At 46.1% G+C, this 24072-nt stretch overlaps 1 protein-coding gene across 7 annotated transcripts in view; it reads left to right on the forward strand.

Moving 5' to 3' along the window:
- Positions 1 to 24072, forward strand: part of ARHGEF9 (Cdc42 guanine nucleotide exchange factor 9) — a 189848-nt gene that overhangs the window by 102871 nt on the left and 62905 nt on the right. The gene's annotated exons all lie outside the window — the stretch shown is intronic.

The following is a 24072-nucleotide window of genomic DNA, read 5'->3' on the forward strand; positions in this document are numbered from 1 at the left end:
ACGCGGTGAGCTCAATGCTTGCTGCCCAGGCTTAGCCTCAGCGTGCCATTGTGGTTTGGCATTGATAAAGATCAGGCCCAGGGGATCTGATAGCACTCTGAGCACTTTCAATCCTAGGCAGCAGAGATTTGGCCTTGCTGCTTGAAATCTAGGCTGTGCTGGGAATCAGCCTGGCAGTTTGGTTTGCAGCTACAATGTATTAGGAAATGAGATCAGGGTCATGTATTGAGCTGCCCGGTTCAAGGGAGAAACTGCTCCTAAACTGCCCAGCTGCTTCTGAAAGGTACAAATCAAGGGTCTGAGGGTTTTGACATTTTCTTTCACAGAAAAGAGAGGGGGAGTCATCAACATGCAGAGCCAGTGAGGGATTTTGTTAATTCGCTGAACTGCAGCACTGTCATTCAGAGCAAAATAAGACATTGATTTTTATTTGTGGAAACACGAGTGGGAAAAGTGAAATGTAAACCATAAAAAAACAAGCCAGCATGCGGTTACTTCTGTCCATGGCTGATGTGAGCTAACCTGTGGGACCTGGCAGCAATGAGTTCTCAACATCCTTGAGTACATTTTGGGAGTACTAATGTGCAATACATACACCTTACAGAAAGCAGCTGTGACGCTTCATGGCTTGGCTGGTTCTGTGTTTGGCTCGCCTGCCTTTGGAGGGACAAAGAGAGGCAGCATGCCCAGTGAGATGCTGTAAGGGAGCTCGGTGTGCTGGGAGAGCCGCCCTCGGGTAACAAGATCTATGCTGAAATTTGCCCTCTGAAAAGGGGCCCAAATGTGGAACGCAATTTTATAGCACCAGTAAAAAGAGTTGTTAATAAAATTAATCTGTAAGGGAAGGACAGCAGGGAAAGAAAAGAGAAGGAATTTTACAGCCCTAATATACGATAGATGAAGAGTGTAAATCCAGCCCTGGCGCTGGTGTCTGGAAAGTGCTGCTGTTTGACCCCAAGTAATGCTGCTGCTTCATCCACCCGACAGAGCCCACACTGCCAGCACTGTTCCATAATTCACATCCCTATTGGAACATGCTGTTGTCAAGGCCAAGGACTGAGCTGTCTCGAGCCCAAGAGATCCCCCATTGCATCTCCTGGTGAATCAGTGTGGTGTAACCTTGTGCTGCTGCTCTGGTACTTCAGTGTGTGCCACAGGGCTTCAATCTGCCAGTGAAACAGCATGTCTGTATGGGCAGCAAGAGGGAGAAACGTGGAGGGATGAGCCACTTTGATCAATTCAAGGCATGCTCCATGAGAGATACAAATCTACATGCACATAGGAGATCTATGGAAAATATAAAGGAAAGGGGATGGTGTGATTATGTGTCACAGTAAGGTTTGTCATTTGGCACCGTGCAGTCTGAAGGGCCTTTGATATGGTCTGTGTTTGCTTTTTGGTAAGAGTTGTGCTTCAAGCATGGGAATAGCTTAGGAAAGCAGAAAAGAGTAGATAGATAATGTGGAGTTAATACAGGAAAGAGTGAAATGCTGCTCATGGGAAGCACAAAGCCTGGCAGCTGGCAGGGTGCTTGGTGATGGGTCTGGGACCAAAGCTGGCAGCAGAGCTTTGCTGCTTCACAGGAGCTGGTGTGTTCTGGCCTTTCACAAGCTGGGACAGTCTGGAACAAGCAGACTTCTTATTTGGTTAGTGGTTTGGACCCATAAAACTGGAACTTGTAATGCTCTGTGAAGCATTTGAGGCAATCTGGGAGTATAGCATTCCTTATTAAACTCTACAGGTTTGAGAGACTTCTTCCATTTTCATAGCAGCACAGAGGTGTGACCTCCATAATGTTCAACAGGATCCTTGAGACTCTGAGGCCAATTTAACAGGAAAAGCCACCTTCTTGGTGCTCTGGCTCTTCCATTTCTTTTCTGTCTACAGTGAAGTCAGTGATGGTGTAAGTGAACCTTTTAGTACCTAAAAAAAGGTGAGCTTAGTCCATGGGCATTAGAGACTTGTTTGAGATGGATACTTTATCAGAGCTGCTTGTCCGTGGCTGGAATAACAAAGCAAAACGTTCTAACAAGAAGATTCTGAAAGTCAGAAATTGTCGTGCTTTGCATTGTTTGGGCCATTCCAGCAAGATATGCTGTTATTTGGAAGTTTCAGGGAATAGAGGGGAGGCCCTCCTGCTGGCATTGTCTGACAGCGCTGGGTAGCGGTGTGCTTGGGCTCGAACTGGAGAGGAGAGCAAATCCACAGCATCTCAGCTGCAAACCTGAAACCCAGCAGCAGAGATGTGTCCGTGTAGCTGGATTTTTGAGTGCTGTATTTCTGAAATTGGAAGGACCAATGTGTCCTTCCAATTAAGATAAGATAAGAAATTGTGCCCATCAGAATTCTGTAGCACTGCGATTTTTCCTCTTCTGGGAACCGAGGTTTGTCTTTTATCTTGTTTTCCCTTCGTTTCTAAATTAAATGTGCCCAGTTTGCTGCACCAGGCAGAGGATGCTGGTACGGTGGCACCTATGAGTGAAATACCCTGATTGCTGCACGCTTTTCTGTTCTATAAATTTCACTGCTAATGCTCTGTGTGTTTGCAGGGTGAGCACCACTCTTCTACGTATGTACGTCAGTGGCTCTTTGGAAAATTAGCCAGAATAAATATCAGTGCATTTCTTTAATAGATAGCATTTCCTAAATTGAACTGAGACTGTGGCTGCCTTTTTCCTGCAAGAAGCTCAAGTGAGCTTTTAGAGGGACCAGAGGACAGTGTGTTAGGGGAGTTTGCTGTCTTTTATTTATCTTACTGATGAATAATTCTTTGCTGTTCAGTGCAGATGGTAAGTTTCTTTGGGGGGCAGGCAGCACTTCCCTGTTTTTAATCTTTTCTTATTGATGAGTTAGGCCTGTCAGCTGACTAGGAATTAATTACTGCACTACTTTCTTCTCCCAAATCCTCTACCCCCGAGGCCGAGCCCTTGAAAAGCCAGGGTGGGGGGGCAGCCTTCAACCTCTAGCACTGACTGCTTGGAACAGGAGCACGTTTAAATCGAAGAAACTCCTAAGATATCTTGATGCACGTAAGAAGGGAGAGTGATATCCAGCTCACACCTAGCACGTGCTTATCCTGTAGTCACAGCTTCTTGGCTGGACAGCAGAGTGCTCAGTAACACTGTGAGGCTGCCTGCACAGGGGCATGACTGGGAAACATAGCTGCACTGCTCACATTACCTCTAAGTTAATATCTTCTCCTGACAGCTGGGATCCTTTTGTCAAGGTGTTGGGAAGATAGAGTCAAAATAAATGATTTTCTGAAGCTTGTTTAGGGCAGAAAAGATTTCTTGAGAGAGCAGGAGCTGTCAGGCTAAAGGGGATGCTGACACTATTGAAAACCCACTGTCTTTCCATACATGCTGGTCTCGGGATTTATTCTCATGCTCGAGAGGCAGCAGCACAACACAGGATGCTGGATTGTCCCTGCGGGCTGTGCTCCTGCACACCTGAGCTTATCTTTGTTGGAAAGCAAAACTCTGCCAAGCAAAATCTCATTGTATTGCTCTAGTGGTGAAGGAGGTCAAGCAGGCAGGAGAGTTGCTCTTCCCCTTGGAGTGTGGCAAAGCACACTCTGACATCTTGTGGGTGATAGAGAGTGGGAAAGACGGAACCTAAACTGCAATTAGCCATAATGAAGATGCTCTCTGTTCCTCTCTCACGGCGGATGCATGCTCACGGCAGAGCCATGGCGATGCTGACATCTTTGGCAGGCAACCAAGCCGGCTGCCACCACATCTCCTGCCCTTGTCCTTCCTCCTCCACTGGAGCTTGGTTTGCTGTGTGTTCATTAACATGCTGATGCAGTTAGCAGGCTGCACCAGCGCCCGCGCTCCTGGCTTATGGCTGGTGTCTGTGGTTGCTGCAGAGAAGGAGCTGTTTGCCTTGTGGTGCCCTCAACACAGTGAGAGAAAGCAGCTGAGGTGTTGGAGCTTGATGACAGGAAGGGCCTGGACGTGTGTGTACCCTTTCTTCGGGGCTTTTTTTTTATCTTCTACATAAAACTCTTTATAGTGAATGGATCACTACCAAGTAATTACAGTTGTGGTATGCACGTAAGCCTTTATTGCACTTGAGGGCTTTCGGAAGCAATGCACACACACATGCCTCTGTATGAGCACATAGGTTAAAAAAAAAAAAAATCCTTACTATGCATACTTAGAAATGAAAGCAAAAGAAGCTGAAAAGCACAGAGAAACCTCAGCTGCCCATTTCCCAGAGGCGCCATTGAACGGAAGAGAATTTCATGCAGGACACCAAAAAAAAAAAACAAACCCAAACCCAAAAAAGCGACGAAGGAAGAAACTCCCTTCAGGTTTCAGTTGAAGAATTACCCTGAGGTATCAGCTGCCCACGGTTTTCTCTGCAAAATCTCTCCTGGGCCCTGCTCAGTCCGCTCTTATTTCCAGCGCTGAGGTTGGGAAGCGGAGGCTAACTCAGCACAGCGGCCCTGCAGCTGGTGGGTGTGCTGCCTTGTCTGCACAGGTTGTCGTCCTGAAGGTATCAAGCGGCAGAGTTGAAAAATGACGAAGAAATCTCCTTTGTACAAGGCACAAAATAAAAAGGAGATGGCTGAGATAACAGTAATTTAAAACCCCTGTTATTAATACTGCCTCGGGCACTGCAGTGGAAGGATTTACATGTGCGCAGTAGTTGTCTCTATGGACAGTAGCTGCTTTCCTCTTTGCCCAGCTCAGGCAATCCTGTTTTCATTTTTCTTCAGCTTTTCTTTGATTTCTTTAGCTTTCTTAGGCTCATCCTGTGCTCCTAAGCCCTGCTGTACTGGATCTGCAGTATGAATTCAGCGTATCAGGCAGGGGGAAGGCTGCATTGTGACAAGTTTGATTTCTGCAGAAACATCCGTCCTGTTAAATTAAGGAAAGGAATTCTGGTCAAAGCGGGGAATTTAGGATGAGATGCTGTTAAGAGTTTTGAAGTGTTTGCCCAGTGGGACATCTGAATGTTCTCCAGCCCTTTTCTAGCCACTGTGCCTTGAACAAGTAGTATGGAAAGTCATCAGGGCCGACGGGAGGGAAACATGAGCCAATGTGGCCCTGTAACCCACCTCTGCTTTCGGACTGTGTGATTTTGGGGTGGACATGCTATTTTGTGAGCGTTTTCAGCGAGGTGAAACTGGCATAGCACAAACCTCCTTGGTGCCGGTAGTGTGGAGTGGCTGGAGCTAGCTGGTTGAGATCCTTTGCAAAGACATTTCCAGAGCAGCATTACACGGCAAGCTCTCAGCTAGCTCTGAACAAAGTTTCTGTATGCTTAAATGATTTGCATACACGTATAAATCTGTGCTTCCCTATAAAGCTCTGTCAATAGGAGTACCACATCTTCTGCATGCAAGGCAGTGCTTAAATTAAAGTTGCTAGAGAAAAGGCTCGTAGGAAGAGCACTGAGCAGAGAGAGGAGATAAGGAGATGTCTGAGCTGTGGAGCTGTCTGCATGCAGCTGATGTGCGGCTCTGAATTTGGGTGGCATTATGTCTGTGCTTTCCTTCTGCCTCTCTGAGATGGGGACTCTAGGGGCAGAACAGAATGGCACAGCACCCAGTCTGGCTGGAGAAAAGAGGGAAGAAATCCTGGCGGAAGGAGCAGAGGGTGTTCTCTCTCTTATGGGGGAGATTTGCAGTGCATGCACCTGAAGGCTGATAGGCATAAATGTACAAAAGGCAAAAGTAGTCCTTAAGATGGTGCAGGGAAGGGGCTGGAGGAATGTTATCTGGGCTTGTGGCTGGCTGTGCTGGGCTGTTACCTTCACCTGTGTTTGTGCACTCTCCCCTGGTGTGTTTCTCACCTCCACGTGCTGGTTGGATTTGTGGTACTAACTGTTCTCAGGTTAGATGCACGAGCAAAACCATTCCTCTAGAAAAGAACGACAGCAGCATGTTTTTCCCCCATTTAAACGTGTTCCAGGTCAGCAATAGCCCGGGCTGATCTGAAAGCAGAAACGCTCATCCAATAACAGCTCTTTGGTGGGTTATGCAAGGAGAGAGGATTTCTCTTTGGATGCAGATCCTCAAATCCTGGTCCAGAAGCTAAAAAGCTGTGTCTGTGTCACACCACTTGATCCGAGTGACTGTTGAATTGCAATTGAAGGACCCTCTAGCTTCTGCATTCCTTTTCAAATTCTGTTCCTCTGCTTTAGCCTTTGTCTGTTTGCACAGCTGCGTATAAGGTTTATAATGCAACTTTCTGTATCTTGAGGTGTGGGCATGTTTATTATTTATTGCTTGCTATCTTTTTCAGTGTGGAATACTGCACATGGCTTCTATGTTACTATGGGTAAAAGAAGAATCAAGTTTGGCTTGGTTGCTGCAGATATGTCTGGGAATTAGCTAGGTATAAGCATACCATTTCTCAAATTTAGGTGGCCTGACTACTGCCTTCTTTTCCCTTCATTCTTGGTCTCCCTCTGATGTCATTTCCCATAGCAAAAATCCTCCAGGAATAGGTAACCCAGTCCTACCCTGGGACTAGAAGACTCAGTCCCAAGTCTCATTCACACTCTGATAAGCCAAAAATAAATGTACTGGAAATTGGGAAATCTAGCATTTTGGCATTGATTTCCTAACTCTGCTGGTGGCTTCTGGATTCCTGTCTGCTTGAAACTGGACCAATAACCATTAATTCAGGAAGCAGCTTTTGACCTGCTTCAGTTTGAGCTTGATGGAGATGTATTGACCTTGAGCCTTCATTAATATAAAATCAGCTTAGTGCCCTCCACTAGAGGAAAGCTGTCTCCTTAACCACACAATGTTCTTGTGACCTGAGACAGACTGATGTGTGCCAGCACTGGGGCTTGGGATATCCCATGGACTATCTCTTCTGACAAAAGGTTGTCATTCCAGATCCCAAGTCTCTTTCACTTCAGGCTGTCAGGGGCTTTGGAGACCAACCTTGGTTTAGCATTTCTGCTCCTTGCCATGTTTATGCCTTTTCAGGGCTACTGAGCTGTTTAACAGGAAAGCAAAACAGTGCAGAAGCATCAGCCTGAGAATATTTCTGAAGCTTTTAGTATGAGCCATAAATACTTATTTGGAGAGTATGTTCAGGAGTGATTTGGGCTTGGTGGGAATAGTAGAAAAAGTTTTGAGTACAGAAAATGTTTCCATCTTTCCCTAAGTGCTGAAGTAACACAGCTTATTCAAGATGGGGAAAAAAGATCTGTGGATGGATTGCTTTGGGACCAAGTCCTGGACTGGAGCAGGAGGAGGTGTGTGGAGGTGGGATTGATGTGCAGTGAAAGATGGTGAAAAGGCAAAAGAAACAAACCCAAACCAACCAACCAGTATCTGGCTACCTCCTTCCCTGCAAAACACTTGTGCGTGCGGTGGATGCGGCTGCACTCAGCATGGTGCATTCAATGGGACAACTCAGAGCATTAGGCCTCTGGTGTTTTAGAGGTTGTAATAGCAAAAATAGCTTCTCTCCCAGTGAGCACAGGAGGGGGAAATGGCCTTGGTCTGACACACTGAGGTGACCTGCTGCTAGGTGCCTGGTCTTGCATTCCTTAGGAGCTGGCTAAGCGAGGTGCAGACAAATCCCTTTTGCTTTTATTTCAGGTTATCTTTGCTGGGGGATGCTGTGATTTTTTTCTTCCTCTTTTGAAAAAAGGCTTTTATTAGTTTTGTGCTGCGATTTGGGCCGTTTTACCCAGATAATGAATTCTGACTATTTAAAGTGGTTTAAGCTTTGAGTTTTTCAGCTTCTTGCATTAGCAGAGGATGATACCGAACATTACCAGGGTAACCAAATAACCAGAGAAGAGATCTGAGGGTTGCAACTGCACGAGCCAGCAGACAGCGGTGTGTGGCTCACAGGGAGAGCAGTTCCTGCTGCAGCCTTGTGTTGTGCTTGCAGGAGGAAGCCTGAGCTGGATCAGGGCGATCAAAGACTGACAATGAGCTAACAGTGTGAGATGGCCATAAAAAAGCAAGGTATGATCCAAGGGTGTATTAGGAGATGAATTTCTAGTAGAGATTAATGCTGCTGTGCCAGACAGTGTTGCAACCTCACTTGGAATAGAGTAGCCCATTTGATTGCAAATATTCAGCAAAATGAATTCAGACTGGAACAGGGACAAGGGCAATCAGGGGAATGGAGGAGCTGTCTGCGACGGGAAGCTGACAGGAGCTCTCAGGACAGACACCCACAGGGATGAGAACTTCTTCAGCCAAAAGATGGAAGGATGAGTAGGTACTGGCTGCTCACTGAGAACGTGGGCTGCTGGCCAGGAGATGCTTTCTGAGCATCAGACAGGTTTGGAGCACCCTCCCTTGGGTTCCTAGCAGGGTCCTCAAACTGAATTTGCTAAAACCTCTGCAAAATGGGAGCCTGCCCTCAGGCTCATGTGCGGAATAACTAACTAGTTCTAATGCCCAAGTCTTGAGAAGTTTTTGCAACTCTATTTTTTTTTTTAACTAAAGAGATGTGAAAGCCTTCACCCAAGGAGTAAACCTGGCTTAAGTGTGTGCCCCAGGCACAGCGCCTGTTGTGTTGCCTGTTGTTTCACCTGTTGCAGAGCTCTAGTCCACATTTTGCCAAGATGGTAAATTATGTGGTGTTAACTAGTATTGCTGGGTTCCTATGGCAACCCTTTTGCTAATTAACGTGCGGTGGCAAGGGAAAAAAAAATCTGTCCTTAATGATGAATTAATTTGACAAGACTGTTATGGTAAGAAGAGTTCTGAATAGGCACTCTGAAGGTGTAGAGTGGGGATATGGGCACGCTCATCACTTCTAAGGAGAATAAAAGGGAGAAAGAAAAGCATGTTGGTGTGGTTCTGTCCATGCAGCTTCAAACAGCAATCCTCCTAGCAACTGGGAAAGGGTTAGTGTTTGGAAAGGGAACTAATTATCCTGAAAATGCACGAGAGCTGTATATGAGGAAGGTGCCTCAGAGCACAACTCTAATTGCTGTGCTTGTTTGGACCTTTTTTGGTAAGGTGTTTTGAGTCGCATTTTGGTGTTGAAAAGATTAATTCAAAGTTAAGTGAATTTAGGAAATTTAAGTGCATGAAAGAATTGGAAAATTCACCTTATTTTATGTCCAAAAAACACAGTTCCTCACAGGCTGCTCCCATATTTCAGTCTGTTCTACTTTTTTTTTGCAGTGTCCGTGGGACATCCCCAGTGGCTCCTGGGAGATGGGCCCAAATGAGGCCACAGATTGATCCCGTTGTTTGGAAATTTGAAAGAGAACCCACTGCCATGTCGCAGCTTGGCCCTGACCACTGACACTGTGGCCTTTGGAGCACATTAGCAGTAAAACAGGAGTGAGAAAAACAGCAACTTCCCAACACATGTTAGAGATGAGTTGCAAGCGTAGGTGCCATCAGTGGGGGCAACTAAGCCCTGGCAGCACTTTGTGCAAAAGGCATTGGATTAAGCCACAGTTAATTCTTCCCTGGATTGTTGTACTCAGCCCTCCGGAATCCTCCCCTCCTGTAGTTTTAATTAGAGCTGTGCGTTACAAACTTCTGTATTGTGTGGATCACCACCTAATGGGGAGCTGGGGGCTGACCTGGCATCATGTTAGCATCTGTGCCTTCTCCTGGAGAGGTTCTGGGGTCTCTGCCCACTGCTTCCTGCGGCTTTTAAAGCATTGAGTAAGCAGTCAATGTTTCCTGGAGTGCATGGCTTCAGGGCGGAGCAGCTGGCTGATGGAGCACTGGGGGTGCTACTCGGTGCATTTTAGAGGAAGTTGTAGCTTGGGCTGCTGTGCAGCATTCCCTGGCTGATGGGACAGGACCAGCAGACTGGGCAATGTAGGAGGATGGAGGCATCCGCCTTTCCCCTCATTCTGCAGGACAGGCAGAGAATTTCTCATGAGATTTCAGCCTCTACTGATGTCTGTCAGTGTCTGAGCACTGCAGGCTTGTGCCTTTCTTGGTGACACATCTGTGCTACCCTGGGAAAAACAATCTCCTGCTCATTTGCACAGAGGATGATGCACACAGGGTTCTGTTTGACACCCATGGGTGCTATTGTGATGGCTTTGCACAGATGCATGAACTTCCAGAAAAGGTGTTCCCATTGCCCAAAGCTCACAGCAAAAGAAGTGTGGTTGTTTTCTCTTTACACTATTGCCCCTGGGAAACAGGCACATTGCACCGAGGAACACTCTCCTTTCTCCCTCGGTAGCTGGTGCTGTCTGGAGACAAATGTGCCAAAACCTGCTACCAGCACACAATCTGTGTTTTAATTCTCCCGGATCAATCTAAATGCAAAAAATACTCACAGCTCCCCTGTGGCTCCGAGTGACCCAAAGATGGAGTGGCCGGGAGTTTCACAGCCGTGTAAACAATGCTGGAAGTTGCCATCAGTGGTAGTGCAGGCACCTTTATGGAGGAGTTCTGTAGAATTTCTGTGTATTTATATTTAATTAAGGCTGTTTGGGGCACTGAAATAACCTGCTCTCCAGCCGTCACAAATCTCCTCTGGACTTAATTGGCTGCTGACTTGGGTTGTTAAAAGTTGTTTGAGGATCTGTGTTTGCGAGGAGTGCCAAAAATGCTGGGAGTGAGATGGTTTTTGCCTTTTTAAAGAGAGAAAGGTGATGTGTCTGAATACGTACATTTCGGGACAAGTAAATTCTCAGGAGAGTGGAAGAGGTGAGGCTGCACACCCAGAAAGCCCCAGGCCTCTCAGCACAGCGAGGTGGAAGAATTGGAGGGAGTCACTGTGGCACCTTGCCCTCCAGCTTTCGGCAGCAGCACGCTGCTTCCAGCATGGAGATAGGGCTGCCTGGGAGAGCTGTGGCTCTCATCAAGGTGACACCTCCATGGCCACATCTGTCCTGGGGACTGAGGCAGAGGTAACCCCTGCCTTGCTCCGGGTGCTGCAATTTGGGAGAGAACATTGGGCTTCATCAAAATCAGGCATGTTTGAGAGAAAGCTAGGTGCTCAGCGAGTGTGTCCGTAACTGTAATGTGTGAACAAATGTTACTGCTCTTACAGTGCCGTGGTTGGGCTGTAATAACACTACCCTCTTACTGTCACAGCCCAGTTTACACTGGTGAGGATGGAGTCTAGTCTATCAGTGTATTATTTAGGCTGTCGTGGGACTCGTGTACAATAGGGAGGGTTTTGGTGCTCGCCTTGCATCACTGAGGAGACTTTGAGGTCTCATCTCAGACTGCAGAGCCTTTCTAGCAGAGCTCGTTTGCCTGCCCAACTCCTCATGCAGTAGCTCTCACTTGGGCATAGCTGCTGGCACCATTGTGGTACACCCGCAGTCTGAATCTTGCTTTTGAGAAGCTTCTTCTAGACAGACATCAACAACCCAAGTTGTTTCATTTGTTCTCACTCAAAGACTTCTTCACCTTGTAGGTAGGAAATGTATCTTTGCTGGTGTTATGATTTCAGATAGTTAAAATGGAGCCTCTCTCTATTTCAGATGTTATGCTCCTAGCTCTCCCCATTATACACAGGTTGCTCCAAAAGTAATGTCTCCTATTTATTTCCATGGAAATGACAACAAAGAGTACAGTAATGCTATTTGGTAGAGCAAATTCTCAGCTACAAAACTCTGTTTTTCAATATAGTCCCCGCCAGGAGGCATTACTTTTGGAGCAGCCCTTGTACATAAATAATATCTTTCCTGGAAAGTTAGTGCAGTCTCCGTAATGGTGGTTTAGCTGCGCTTTTACCAGGTTTAATCTCTTTTTGGATATTAATCCCTCCAGAACCTCTGATAAAATTTGTTGCTTTTCTCTGAATCCCTCCCACGCTATCAATATCTGTCTGAGTTGCCTTGTGCAGAACAAGCCAGAGGAGGAGGGATTGTTACAGCTTCTTACAGCTCTTGCTCTCATTGCAGTGCTTTTCAGACTCCTCTCCAATTTCCTGCTGCTGTTGTTGCCCTGCTTCCTTGCCCTGTGAGCATCTCCCCATTGCATGTGGGTCTGGAATGAGCTGGCCTCCCGTTTACTAGCTTTATTTCTTGGTACTCAGAGATATTTGTAAGGTTTCCCTATTTGATACCATTGGGGAAGGTAATTGAGTATTACCTCTTCCATATTGCAATGAAGATGTAACGGTAATGAGGATTGCAACAAACAGTCATTTTTGGGTCCTGTTTCTAGTTTCTTGCACTGTTCTTTCTTGCTTTGTGCTGCATCGCAGGATCCCTAAGCCTGTGTGACAGCAAACTCAACTTGTGGTCCAGGTTATCAAAGACTGTGACAAAACTGGAGGGGAAATTATCTTTTTTTCCATCATGTTGCTGTTGAAATGACACTCTCTCCTATGAGGCAGTAGCACACTTAGGGCAACCTCTTTTGTCAAGTATTTGGTCTGAATAAGCAAGGCTTGCTCTGTCAATCCAGTGCTCCTCTGCAAACCTCAGCTGTGCCACATCCTCAAAGCCAAGCTCCTCCTGGCTGGAGCTCAACATGGTCCCCAAATCTCTCCTTATCCAAACAGAAACCCAAGGAAAAGCCTCCCCGTGGTTTTGAGATGTCCAGGTTTTCTCTGATTCCAGCTGCTATGGAGGCAGTAGCAGGGAGGATGGCTTTGTAACAATTTATTTGACCGCTGCTGACATTCTGCTCCTTTTCTATGCCCTCCTTCCCTTTGGATAAATTTCCTGGCTGGTCCAGCTGTGCAGTTTGGAAAGAAGGCAGCTGCCACGATGAGAAATGCTGGCCATAAAAAGTAATGGGAAAATTTGTGAGGATAGGATAATGTATTCTTTCTGTGCCAGAGCTGCAGGAAGGAGAAGCAGTGAGAGGTATGCAGCCACAGTGGAAACCTGCGTGAGAGATCACGTTATGTCCTGCCTGTCTCTTTCTCTTGAGTGAACCATGAAACAAAAATAAGAGGCAATCTGAGCTCCTACCCCATTTTCACAGCGCTTGCTTAAATGAGGATTTACTTAGACTGAAAGCTTACTAGAGCCACTTAGTTCTTGCAGGTGGAGTACATATCTAGGCCGGTAGTAAAAATTCATTACGAGATGTCTGCAAGAGGGTGCTCGCCAAGCACTTGCCCAAAGAGAACATCTTGAATGCTTTCAACAAACAGTATCAATTTTTAATGATACCTAGAAATAACTAGTGCTGCCAGAGTTTGCCATAGCATTTATAAAGCCCTGGGAATATCTGTGATGGAACAGGCTGCATTGCAGGCAGGTGCACATGCTCTAGTTTTCAGCAACTAGTCAAAGTAGGTATAGCAAAAGCTTCTATTTCTGAGTGTTGGGCATATTTTGCTATCAGTTAATGTGCATTTACAGAAGTGTTACCTCTGATTGTGCATCACCTTTCTAGGAGCAGTGTAATTGCGGTTGGCACGGTTTTAGTTATTTTCCTGTACGTAGTCATGGCTGTCCATCACTGTTTTCACTCTGCCATGCCTGCCTGACCCATGGGTGTGATTGCCATGGGCAGCTCATGGTATGTACACTATAACTGCGTATAGATTGCTTACCATGCAGATAATACATGATAGCTGGAGCTGGTCCTGAGCAGATCCTTTAATGGGCTAACAGACTCCAATGAGCTCAACCATCACAGCTTGGGCAAGTTTCAGTCCGAATTCAGGTTGGGCTGTCATCAGGCACCCTCAGCTCTGTACCCAGGTGTAGCAACCTCCGTGGACTCTCATTCGTAGTTCATACTAGTTTTTCTCTAAAAGATTTGCACTAAAAATTGCAGGCAGCATTGAAATCTATTGGCTGAGACATCAGACACTGGGGTTAGATACTCCTCGAAGCAAGAATCTGATGCGTTCGATGAGCGTAGGCTCACAGATGTTCCCATTGACTTTGTTTCCACTATTCACACGAGTAGGGACAGAGCCTACAGTACAAACCGCTTTCTGTGCTCTGCACATAGCGAGGAAGAATGGTGATACAGGGGAATAAGAAAAGCTTTGGAGCTCTGTGTCCAGCTGTTTGCCTTTCTGCAGAGTCTGAGTCTGGATGCCCATCATCCTCATTTCTGAATACCATTTCTGAGCTGCTCGTGGCCCTGTCCTGTTGTTTTCCTGCAACACAACCAGGGTTATTTGGGACCTCTGTAGGGCAGTGCCGTGGGACAGGCCAGGGGAAGGAAGGATCTTTGGTGCAGAGCCCACGCAGCCAGAGCTCAGCTTCACGCGAGCTGTGCTGCCTGTCCTGCTGGGCTGAATCACGTCCCAGGATGAGCTGAATGTTTTCCACCCAGGGGCTGGGATGAGTTTTATCATGCTCCATTTGCCTTTCCCTTCTGATTCAGGAGTTGACGTCTTTTAAGCATAGGACTTTTGAAAGTAACATTTTGGTTCACCCTTAGAGTTGCCATTTGACTTCTTTGTCGTAACACGTCCTGATTAATGATTAATTGCAAAGGACATGTTCCGACTCCTGCCTGTGTCCTGGGGTGCTTGTCGCAGCAATGATACACTAGGTGATTACTCACTCCCCTTAACCTGACAGCTGTATTTCTTTCCCTGACTGGTTAATGACCTTGACCAGGTATATGTGTTTTCTCAATGTGCATGGTTGGGGATGCGCAAATTCCTCTTTCACTTGCATGACCTTCATTTATCTAAGTAAAAAAAAAAAAAAAAAGAAAAAAAAGCTGTTCTATGAACAGATGGAGCGTTATTTCTAGAGGTAGGTGAATAATGCAAAAATTTATTCATTCCAAACCCCTTCAGACAACTCAGATGTTTGCCTTAAGATAGTGCTGCAAATCCTAGTGCAAATATCTGCTCACATGAATGTTCAGCCTGACCATCTTGAAAATTGTATGTGAATGTGGTAGTCATCGAGTCCAGGAGCAGAATAGTGCCAGGAGACTTAATTGATCCATTAAGGAAATGAGGAATTATCACTATTTTCAGCAGTAGTTACAGAACATGTAGTTTGTATATAACGAAGTTAGACTGAAAGAGATTGTCAAATCATAGCAGGTAAAAATAATTATGTGAAAGCCAATCTGCTCGTGGATAATTCACCAAGGAGGAAATGCTGCTAAAATCAGCAAATGTATGCTCCAAGTAGTTTGCTTGGCTCTTGTTGTTCCTTAATGAATTGAATCTATCAGCCAGGGAAAACATCGTGTTGCCTGGAAAAGCAAATTGCATTTGCATGCTTCTTCCCCGTGCGTTTGGCCCCATTTTAACACGAACACACTAGTTATGCTGTGGAGCTGATTTTATTATGGCAGAGTTTGCAGCTCTAGCTGTTTAGATAAGTGCTGGAATAGGTATATGGGGAGAGAGGCCTTTTAATTCCATTGCATTTCTGTCCGATGTCTGTATCCGTTACCAACGTGCACTTCAGGAACTGTGTCTGTTCCCTGGGTACAGAGCGAGGGGTTCTCAGCAGCTGGGGGCTGCCAGCTGTGTCGGTGTGGGGTTGCCATTGGGTGCTGCCAGGGATCGTGTCCGTGGTCTGCTTGGGCACACGAGTTGGCTCACAAGTTCCTGGTCTGCATGACACGCTTTCTTATGCACAGGGAGCCGTGTGAGTCATAATGCTCCAGCTACGGTCTTTTTGGATGGAAATTATACTTTTAAATATATACTGTGATTACATACGGCGGTGATGGGCTCATTTGAAGGAACTGGAATGTAAGCCATTAAGTTGAGTGGCTGCCATTATGTGCTGCGTTTGCCAACAGATAATAGACAATGATATTTCATCTGTGACAACTTTGCCCTCTAGACTTTGAATGGAATTATGGAATTATCTTGCTACGTAGCCGCTTTCTGCAGTGCCATCCAGGTACGGTTTTGTCACCCCAGGCAGCAAGTGTGGCCCCTGCAAGTGGGGGGGTGGGATGGAGAGGGCCGGGCTGGCACACGTCCTGCATAGCAGGACTGCAGGGATGGGAAGGGCCAGCTTGCACAGGAACCACCAGACAGTAACTTCTATTCATTGCTAACCTGAGCTGAATTGAGAAAAGCAGCTTAGAGGAGGAAGCTGCATATCCCATTGCTGATCTGGCCAATCCTTGTAATAGGCTTATAGGGCTTGATGACAATCTGCAGGGGAGTTGCATATATTTATTTTATTACCTTACCGGCGAGATAACCTCTTACATCCAGGATTGACCATTGAGCTTTTTACTAAGAAAATACACAGTAATACGGGGTGAATGAGATGGAAATAAGAATGTCAGGCCCAGTGCCTGGTATCCACCTGTTGAAACCAAGGGAGCAAAAGCGTGTGCTGTGACATAAACCTGCAGGGCCACTCCCTTCCCTTCCTTACCCTGTGTGTCGGTTCCCTGAAGCAATGCTCGCTGCAGGGGTTGCACTGGAGCAAACTGAATGCTGTTGGAACTCAGGAGTGGGGCAGCACATCATGTAGCCAGGGCTGCTGCTGCCCCTGTGAGGCCACCTGAAGCTAGGGGTGCTTTCTGGGGTCGCGTGTTGCTTCTCTATCCACCTCTCGCTTTGTGCTTCCTTTTCATTAAAATTTGCTGTAAGCTGGGATCTGCAAAACAGTTTGCAGATGACATTCCCCTCTTTGTATTGCATCTGTGAATGAGCCACTCCTTGGCTTTATCAGATGTAAGCTGCAGTGCCTTATACTAGCAAATCAGGAGATCAGAGCAGCGCATGAGGAGCCTGAGCAGCACTGTTGTCAGAGTAGTGCATGCAGCTGGACTTTAGTCTACCCAAGCACTGACTTGCAATACTAGCAACTTCTATTTCTTAAGTTCTAGGTTCTCATCACTTTGCTAAATATCCTTTTTTAAAATTTTTCTTCTTTAATGCTATTGTTTTGACCTTGTTCTGCAGTAACACTATATGGGAGTTGTGCATTAAGGCTGTTACTGATGATGTGTTTTAATTCATTGTGGTATAACATGGCAGAATCCATATGTCATGTGACATATGGACAACGTGACGTAATTTAAAACACATTGCAGTGACTGATATCACAGAGGGGCTCTGGCTTCCTGCTCCTTGTGCTTGCCCATCCAGAAGTGTCATTTCTGCTTTGTATTAACAGACTTAAATTTGAGTTAATTTCCTTTCCTGATCTTTAGACCCTGACCAACTGTGTCAGCTTTTAGAGAACAACGTATCTACTTATGCTTTCATCAGTTCTGGTCCTGTCGCTTCATTCATTTTACTGTGGATGTTTGATTCCAGATGAGTGAAATTGCTGCACTTGGTGCTTGTGGTGTACGTGTCTGTGTGCATTGTGTGCTGGTGGCTGTGTGCCATTGGGGAGGTCTGGGACAACTTAGGTGTTTGTCCCCTGCTTTGTGCCATGGGTGCCTGCTGGCAGTTCTCAGCCGCTCTGGGGGTGCAGGCCCTGCATCTGGGACGAGCAGCCCCGAGTGCCATTGTGCAGAGCTGTGTTGCATGGAGTAATGAAATCCACTGGGAGTAATTTGTGTAATTTGCTCTTTAATTTCTTTTTGCTTTGGAAGCTCCCATGCCCTGGAGTAACAGGTGATATACATTTTGAAGTAATCTCTAAATCATCAGTCGTTTTTGCCTTCCTCAGAGCAACTACAATTTCACCTTCCCTCCCTGCAAAACTGCGCAGGTGCTAGATTTACTCTGTTTGCCTGCAGCCAGTCAGTCTGCTCCATGGGAGAGAAGTCTTTCTGCTTTCCTTTTCTGGAAGGCCTGGGTTTTGGGGCAAGTATTGGTTATCCCCAAATGGCTTTCAAGGCTGTGGATCAGCTGTGCCACAACATAGGGGGATGCTGAGAGCAATCTGCATGCAGCTGAGTGTGCTTGGTGCTGTGCATCCTCATTGCATCAGTTCCGCTCTTCGCTGTACATTCCCAGAGCCTAATGTATACATATTTCATAATATCTGTGGTTTTGCTTATCTGCATTATTTTACACCTTGGGTAATTGAGAAAGAACTGTATCAATCTTCCCCGAGTGCTGCAGCAGCCTGTACACAACGCAGCGATGTTAGCCGGCACCACGTTTGCTGTCGCAGTGAGCAGCGGGGCCAGGCTGGGGCTTATTAACACTGCAAACATTGGTAGCACACCCTGCCTGCTTCCCTCGCCACGTTGCATTGTGCGGGGTCGGCTGGGTAAGATGAAATGGGGCACAAATCAAAGCATGGCTGTGGCCCTCTGCTCGCAGGGAGGATTTTCAATATGTCTGTAGGTCTCTGAGGGTCGTTTCTGCTGTCATTTAGGAATGTGAGGAGTCCCCTTCTTTGGTCAGAAGACTGAGATTTGCACAGCTTTAAACCTCCACACGCATTTAGACCTTTGTTTTCCATGTGCCGTAGCGAGGGATTCGTGCTGACAGCCCGTGCTGGTGCTGGGAGCTAGTTCTTTGGAAGAGAGGTTTTGTTTGCCTGGGCAATGTACACTTGAAGTGCCAGAACCGATCTCATAATTAATGTGATTTAAAAGATTATGGTTAGTGGTTATTTGTAATTACTGTATGCAGAAGATACGTCATCAGGCAAGGGGAAACTTAATGTGCCCTGTACATCGAAAGGATTGGAAAGCAATTATGGCAACAGGCACCACCAGAGCGCAGGTTTGCTGCTGCTCCGGAGCCAATTAAAAACCACAAGGGCAGAGTTTTACTGGGGTAACTCCAGCTCCTTCGTAGCCTTTTTTATTCATTCCTGCCTTGATCTCATAGGCAATCTCAGCTCTCCAGATGCGGTGTGTGGCTCTGTGTTGTGGCTGTTACAATTAGTAGGAATGACATGGAGAATAACGTAGCCTGGAGTCTGCTACTGTGCCTTAGATGAGACCAGGTAATTTCACTTGTGCCAGGTGCTCTCTCTTCAAGAAAATTTAAATCAACAAAGAATGTAATAACCCATCCCTAACGAGCCTTTAGGTCTGCACTGATCCTCCACCTTTAGATACACATAAAGCTTCCAGCCAACAGGGGGGATAGCAGAGGCTCTCTCACTCCAGTCAGCACATTTCAGCTGCAGTCCAGCCATTACTCAAATTCACCAAAAGGCTTGAAAGAGAGAGGAAAGTTCTTTGCCTCATGCTTAACCTTCATGTGATTGCGCCTCTTTAGAGAATATGCAAATCTCGTGGAGATGCCCTCCCATTTGTTTGGTGGGTGAGCCGTGCGGCTAATCCACAGCGATTCAGCGTTACTCAGTTTGTGTAATTTCTGATGAGAGGTTTAAAAATAAATACACGATCAAAGGGACTTTCGGGAGATTATAAAAAAGCAACAGCATAAAAGCACAACCTGGTGGGCTGGGGTGACATTTTCTGAGTGCTTCCTTCCTGTCTGCTCTGTAACAGCAAAGCTGCCATAGTTGTGAAAAGCAGAGATTCGGGACACAGCCACCCACTGTGGTTTCTGTGGCCTGCTTGGCTCAGGTGAGCGACCCCCAAAACACTTTGGTGTCATGGGTTTATGATTTTTGTTTTTCGTATTCACGTCGTGACATCATGTAGTGCCCTGGGAGTTCAAGAGTTAATGTTCCCATTCTGTGGGTTGTCAGTATTTCTGGGTAGTTGGTTCTCAGAAGAGAAGTACAAATGCCAGAAGACTTTCACTGTTCCGTTTCCGTTTTCTGTTCAGAGGGAAAGATAAAACTGCTTGGGAGTCATGAAACTGCCCCTTCTTTCACTGCTCATCTCCACGCTGTGTGCTCCCTAGCTGTCTCACTTCAGCACTGGAGTAAGGCCTTCAATTTTGGATGCTCACTCTCTCATTTTATTTGACTTATTAGCTTCAATTCCAGTTATATTGCATTACAATGTGTTAGCTTGCATTCTGCTATCATATTTAGTAAATTAGTTTTCTCCCTTAGCTCGTTGCTGCTGTTGTGTTTGTAGGCCCTTCCCCCCCTCCTGGGATGTGGGTCCATGAGTCCCCCCACCCCAATAGCTCTGGAACTGGGCCCAGCCAGCCCAGAAACCAGTGACACATGGACACGTGGTGTTTGTTGTTTAAACGTGGAGATGGACAAGGGGATTGCAGCACAGCTGTGCATGTGCTTCTTGGGACATCTTTAAGATGGCATTGCTATTACAGTAAATGGCCCCATGAGAAACAGCCCTACACTCTGTGCTGTAAGCATTACTGCACGTGAGGGAGCGATGCAATTAAAACACGAGTGAGTAAAGCAGCATGAGGGTGCCTTTCTGCTGGGAACATGGGAAGTAAAGTGTCTCCTATTCTGCTGGGGTTACCCAAGGATCCATTACGGAAGGGGCCTGTTGAATACCATGGGAAATGCTGTCATTATTTTAGTGTGCCTTTATGCTGTTTGTATGCAGGATGTGTCTGTACAAAGACAGTTTAATCAAATGGCATTGTGTTACTGTATTTCTCCATCTCCCCTCCACAGGCTGCCATCCTGATCCTGTAGTGGAGTACATAGTTCATGTGACTCTGTTTTGAATGGGAGCTACCCAGAGTTGTGGTTTTTTGTTTCTGTTTTTTAACTTTTATAGCTCAATTAAACACATTAGGAAATGGTCCAATGGGGAAATACCTGCCCTAGGATTATTCATTACCTTGGGGTAATACCCAGGGGTCAAGTCATGAAAACTTTGCATGTTTTTAAAATTTTCTAAGGGGATGGCAATCGATGGTAGACTTCTCTGGATGTTTCTGGGGGTGGCTTTTCCTTAGGTGAATTTTGGATCTTGAGAAACTCTGTGCTTGAAAGCCAATGCAAAATCTAGGGAGCTGAAGACCATTATTTATCCCTGAAAGAGTTAGGAACAGAGGTTTGTATGCCCCAGCCTCAAACTGAAGCATCCACTAAAAGAATTTCTGCTATTTTGTGCCCGTTTCAGTCTACAGGGAGCAGTAAATCCCTCATTTATTTTTCCCCGTTGGCCATTAAGAAACCAGTAAGTGCTGACTAGTTGGGAATACTTAGTAAAATTAGGTGATTTCTCTAAAACCTCTTTCAGAGTCAGCTGCCTCACTGCAGGCAGATGTTGGCCACAAGTGCATGTCATGGCTCTGGAAGCAAGCAAGGTGATGGAAGACACAGCAGGTGAGCTCGGCAGAGGTTCTGCAATGCTGGACCACACCATGTTTGCTGTGGTACAGCCTACAGCATCCCTGCCGTGCTGCTTGTCAGAGTTCCTGACTTGCAGAGTCTTCTGAAAGCTTTTTTTTTTTTAATTGTCGTTTGATTTTGGCAGCCTCTCTAATGTAGTTTGGTATTTCCAGTGGCCACACTCCCTCCCTGAAATAAAACCAGACTAGAAGCGAAAGCAAAATCCACATGGACCTTAAGTAGGAGTTATTTAATTGCTTTCTACTGGCTTTGCTGTCGTGAAGCAGCCACCTGTTGTACCTGAGTATTAGGGGTGTCTTAAGTAAGCACCTTCAGAGCGAGGATTTGTGCCTGAAGTCTTTATTGGAGGTTTGCAGAGCACTTTGGAAACCTGTAGTGGAAATCTCTGGTAAGGCTGAAGTACAGAATCCTCGTGTTAAAGGGATAGTACCCGATGTTGTCAGGGTGTCTTCCAGAATTGCGGCAGCCGTGCACCTAATTAGAGCATTTTGGTTTTTCCTCATCAAATGAATCCATTTGTGATGCAGACGCAGCCAGCCCCTCCTTGGGCCCCATGCGTCAGCCTGGTCACCTGCTGCAGCCATCAGCAGGGGGTTGCTGCAAGGAGACTTTCTTAGGAACTAGGGCTTTCAGCTGGACGACATGTAGCGTGTAGGGTCCGTCCAACCTGTAAGCACGTTATCAGCTAATGTGTTCCTTCTGGCTGCCTACTTCTCCTTCTTAGCAGTATGTTTTCCTCAAATATCCTGATCCTCATTATTATAAATTCATAAGATTCAGATTTTGTGAATTCTCTCAATGGGCCCAGAAAACACATTGTAATTTACAAGGCCCTTGCACACCGGGAAACTGGTGAGTCTGGGACAGTGTGATTTAACTATTTGGCCATTACTACTGTGATTATCATTATTTAATCCAATTGCTGCTTACCCCTTTTTGGCCGCGGCCAGATTATACCATGAATGTGAAGATGTCAGAAATGTAAACTTCTGCATCACCCAATTAAACAGAGAGAAATAGTCATTTCTAGGGCATGATTCGCCTCACTTGGAGGTAGGCAACTGAAACAGCGGAGATGAATCACACTCCAGATGTGTCTCTTTCTCTTCACTGATTATAAAGGAGTCCAGATGACTGGTTCAGATGCTGTATGGTAGACATCTAAAAGCATGGAAGATAAGTTCCATTTGAAGTCTTTGGCTGAGTATGTCAGACCACAGTGTTCAGACTCAGACTTGAAACCAAGGGACGTGAACTTTCTGGAGTGAAGAGCTCCTGTGTTGCATTTTCTCAGAAAATATATAGTATTTCTGACCTTTCTCTTGTTCTCATCCTTTGCTGCTGCAGATGTCAGGTTCTGTCTTTGTAACCCTGCCCTGACTGAGTCAGACGGCTGCACAGATGCAGCAAGATGCCTTCCAAAATAAAAGCCAGACCTTTTGATGTCAGGCACTGATATTTTCTCAGTGGACCCAGTACTCAAACTCTGCCATCCCACCACTGTCCTGTTATTGCAGGCTGGGCTGTTTTTGTACTTTGGAAGGGTGAGGCTTGCTGCCAGCTTCCTGGCAAGTGGATCCCTTTCCTGGGCTGAGGAAAGGACCGGCTGAATGTCCCTCTGGCAACACTGGGAAGCAAACAGCCAAGCACACAGCCCTGCCTTTCTGCACTCTCCACCAGCCCTGCTGTGCTCCTTGAAGCTGGGCTTTGGAGCCTCAGGCTCGGAAATGTGCTTCTACAAAGTGGGCTAGGAGGCTCTGAAGCACAGTCCCTCTGAAGCTTGGTTTCGGTGACGTTTTTGTGGCAGCTCGTACTCAGATCTGCCTGTGTATGAAGTAGCAGCAAAGTCTATATCAGTGGAAGCAGAAAAAGCAGAAACACAGCTTCCGCGTAATAGCTCTGCTCCTGGTTCATCATCAGTGAAAAACTGACTGAAATACCCAATGGCATTAACAAAGGGGATGAGTGTCAGGCCAACCTGATTTATTTTTTGATAAGATACCTGATTTTCTGGATAAAGAGAAGTCCCTCTCACTCATCTTGTTAGATGAGCTGAGTGCCAGATCGCAGTGAGCCGCTGGTGGGCGGCAGCCGTGGGAGGAAGTGGAGGTGCAGCGTCTCACTGAGACACCATAAGGGAATTGTTTCATGCTGCCTCACAAACCCCTGGTAAGGTCTCTTAGGGAATAGTATTTACAGTTCTGATCATCTGTATTAAAGAACGATGTAGCCAAGATGTTTCAGCAGCCCTCCAGGTACCCGGACACTGATGGAAGGGAGCTGCCCAGGGCTGGGGTGAGCTGGGGGTCCTATGCCACCTGACTGCAGCCACCCCCGTATCAAATGCCCAAGTCTAAGATAAAGCCACACAAATCTGTTAGATGCCCTCTGCTGCAAGTTCAGCATATCATGCCCAGTGCTTGACTCTTAGTGGGAGCTTATTATTAACTCATGCTTTTATTTTTTGTCCTCTTATCCAGAGATCTTGTAAGGTTGATACTTAGTAAGGCCTTAATATATTATATGGAGAAGCTTTGTTTCTTTTCTTAGATATTGCTTTTTTTATGTAAACTGACCCTAATAACTGAAGAGCTGAAACTGTGAATGCAATTGTCACAGATCTAAGCAGCTCAATTCCTTAAAGTCAGTTCAAGAGAAACTGTACATTAGGTCCTTTAATCTGTTGATGGAATTGCTCATAGAGGCTTAAATGCTCTTACACATTTATGCTGAGAACCCTGCAGCAGTGCCAGAAGGTTTGCTGCAAGTCCTTACTGTGCAGGTAGTTGTTAATGAGCATTTTTGTAAGCCAAACTTCTAGCAGCGCCATTAAGTGCTCTCTAACCATTCCCAGTGCATCTCCTCTTACCTATTTGCAGCAATGGGTTATTGCTTTTACGCTTTGTATTGCTTGCCTAAATTGAGAGATATCTGTGGCTGTTAACGTCTTGGAAGGGCTGTAATGGCTGCAAAGCTGAGCTCACTCTCTGTGGGTTGAATTTATGCTCTGGAGGCGAGCCCTAGTGCTCACTGAGTGCATCTCAGGCACCAAGATTAATGAACACGGCTCGGGTTGGCTCTGACGAGCCAGTAAGTGCATAGATAACATCTAGGTGT

The sequence above is a fragment of the Numida meleagris genome, chromosome 8, assembly GCF_002078875.1.
Source record: "Numida meleagris isolate 19003 breed g44 Domestic line chromosome 8, NumMel1.0, whole genome shotgun sequence".
In the NCBI taxonomy this organism is placed as follows: domain Eukaryota; kingdom Metazoa; phylum Chordata; class Aves; order Galliformes; family Numididae; genus Numida; species Numida meleagris.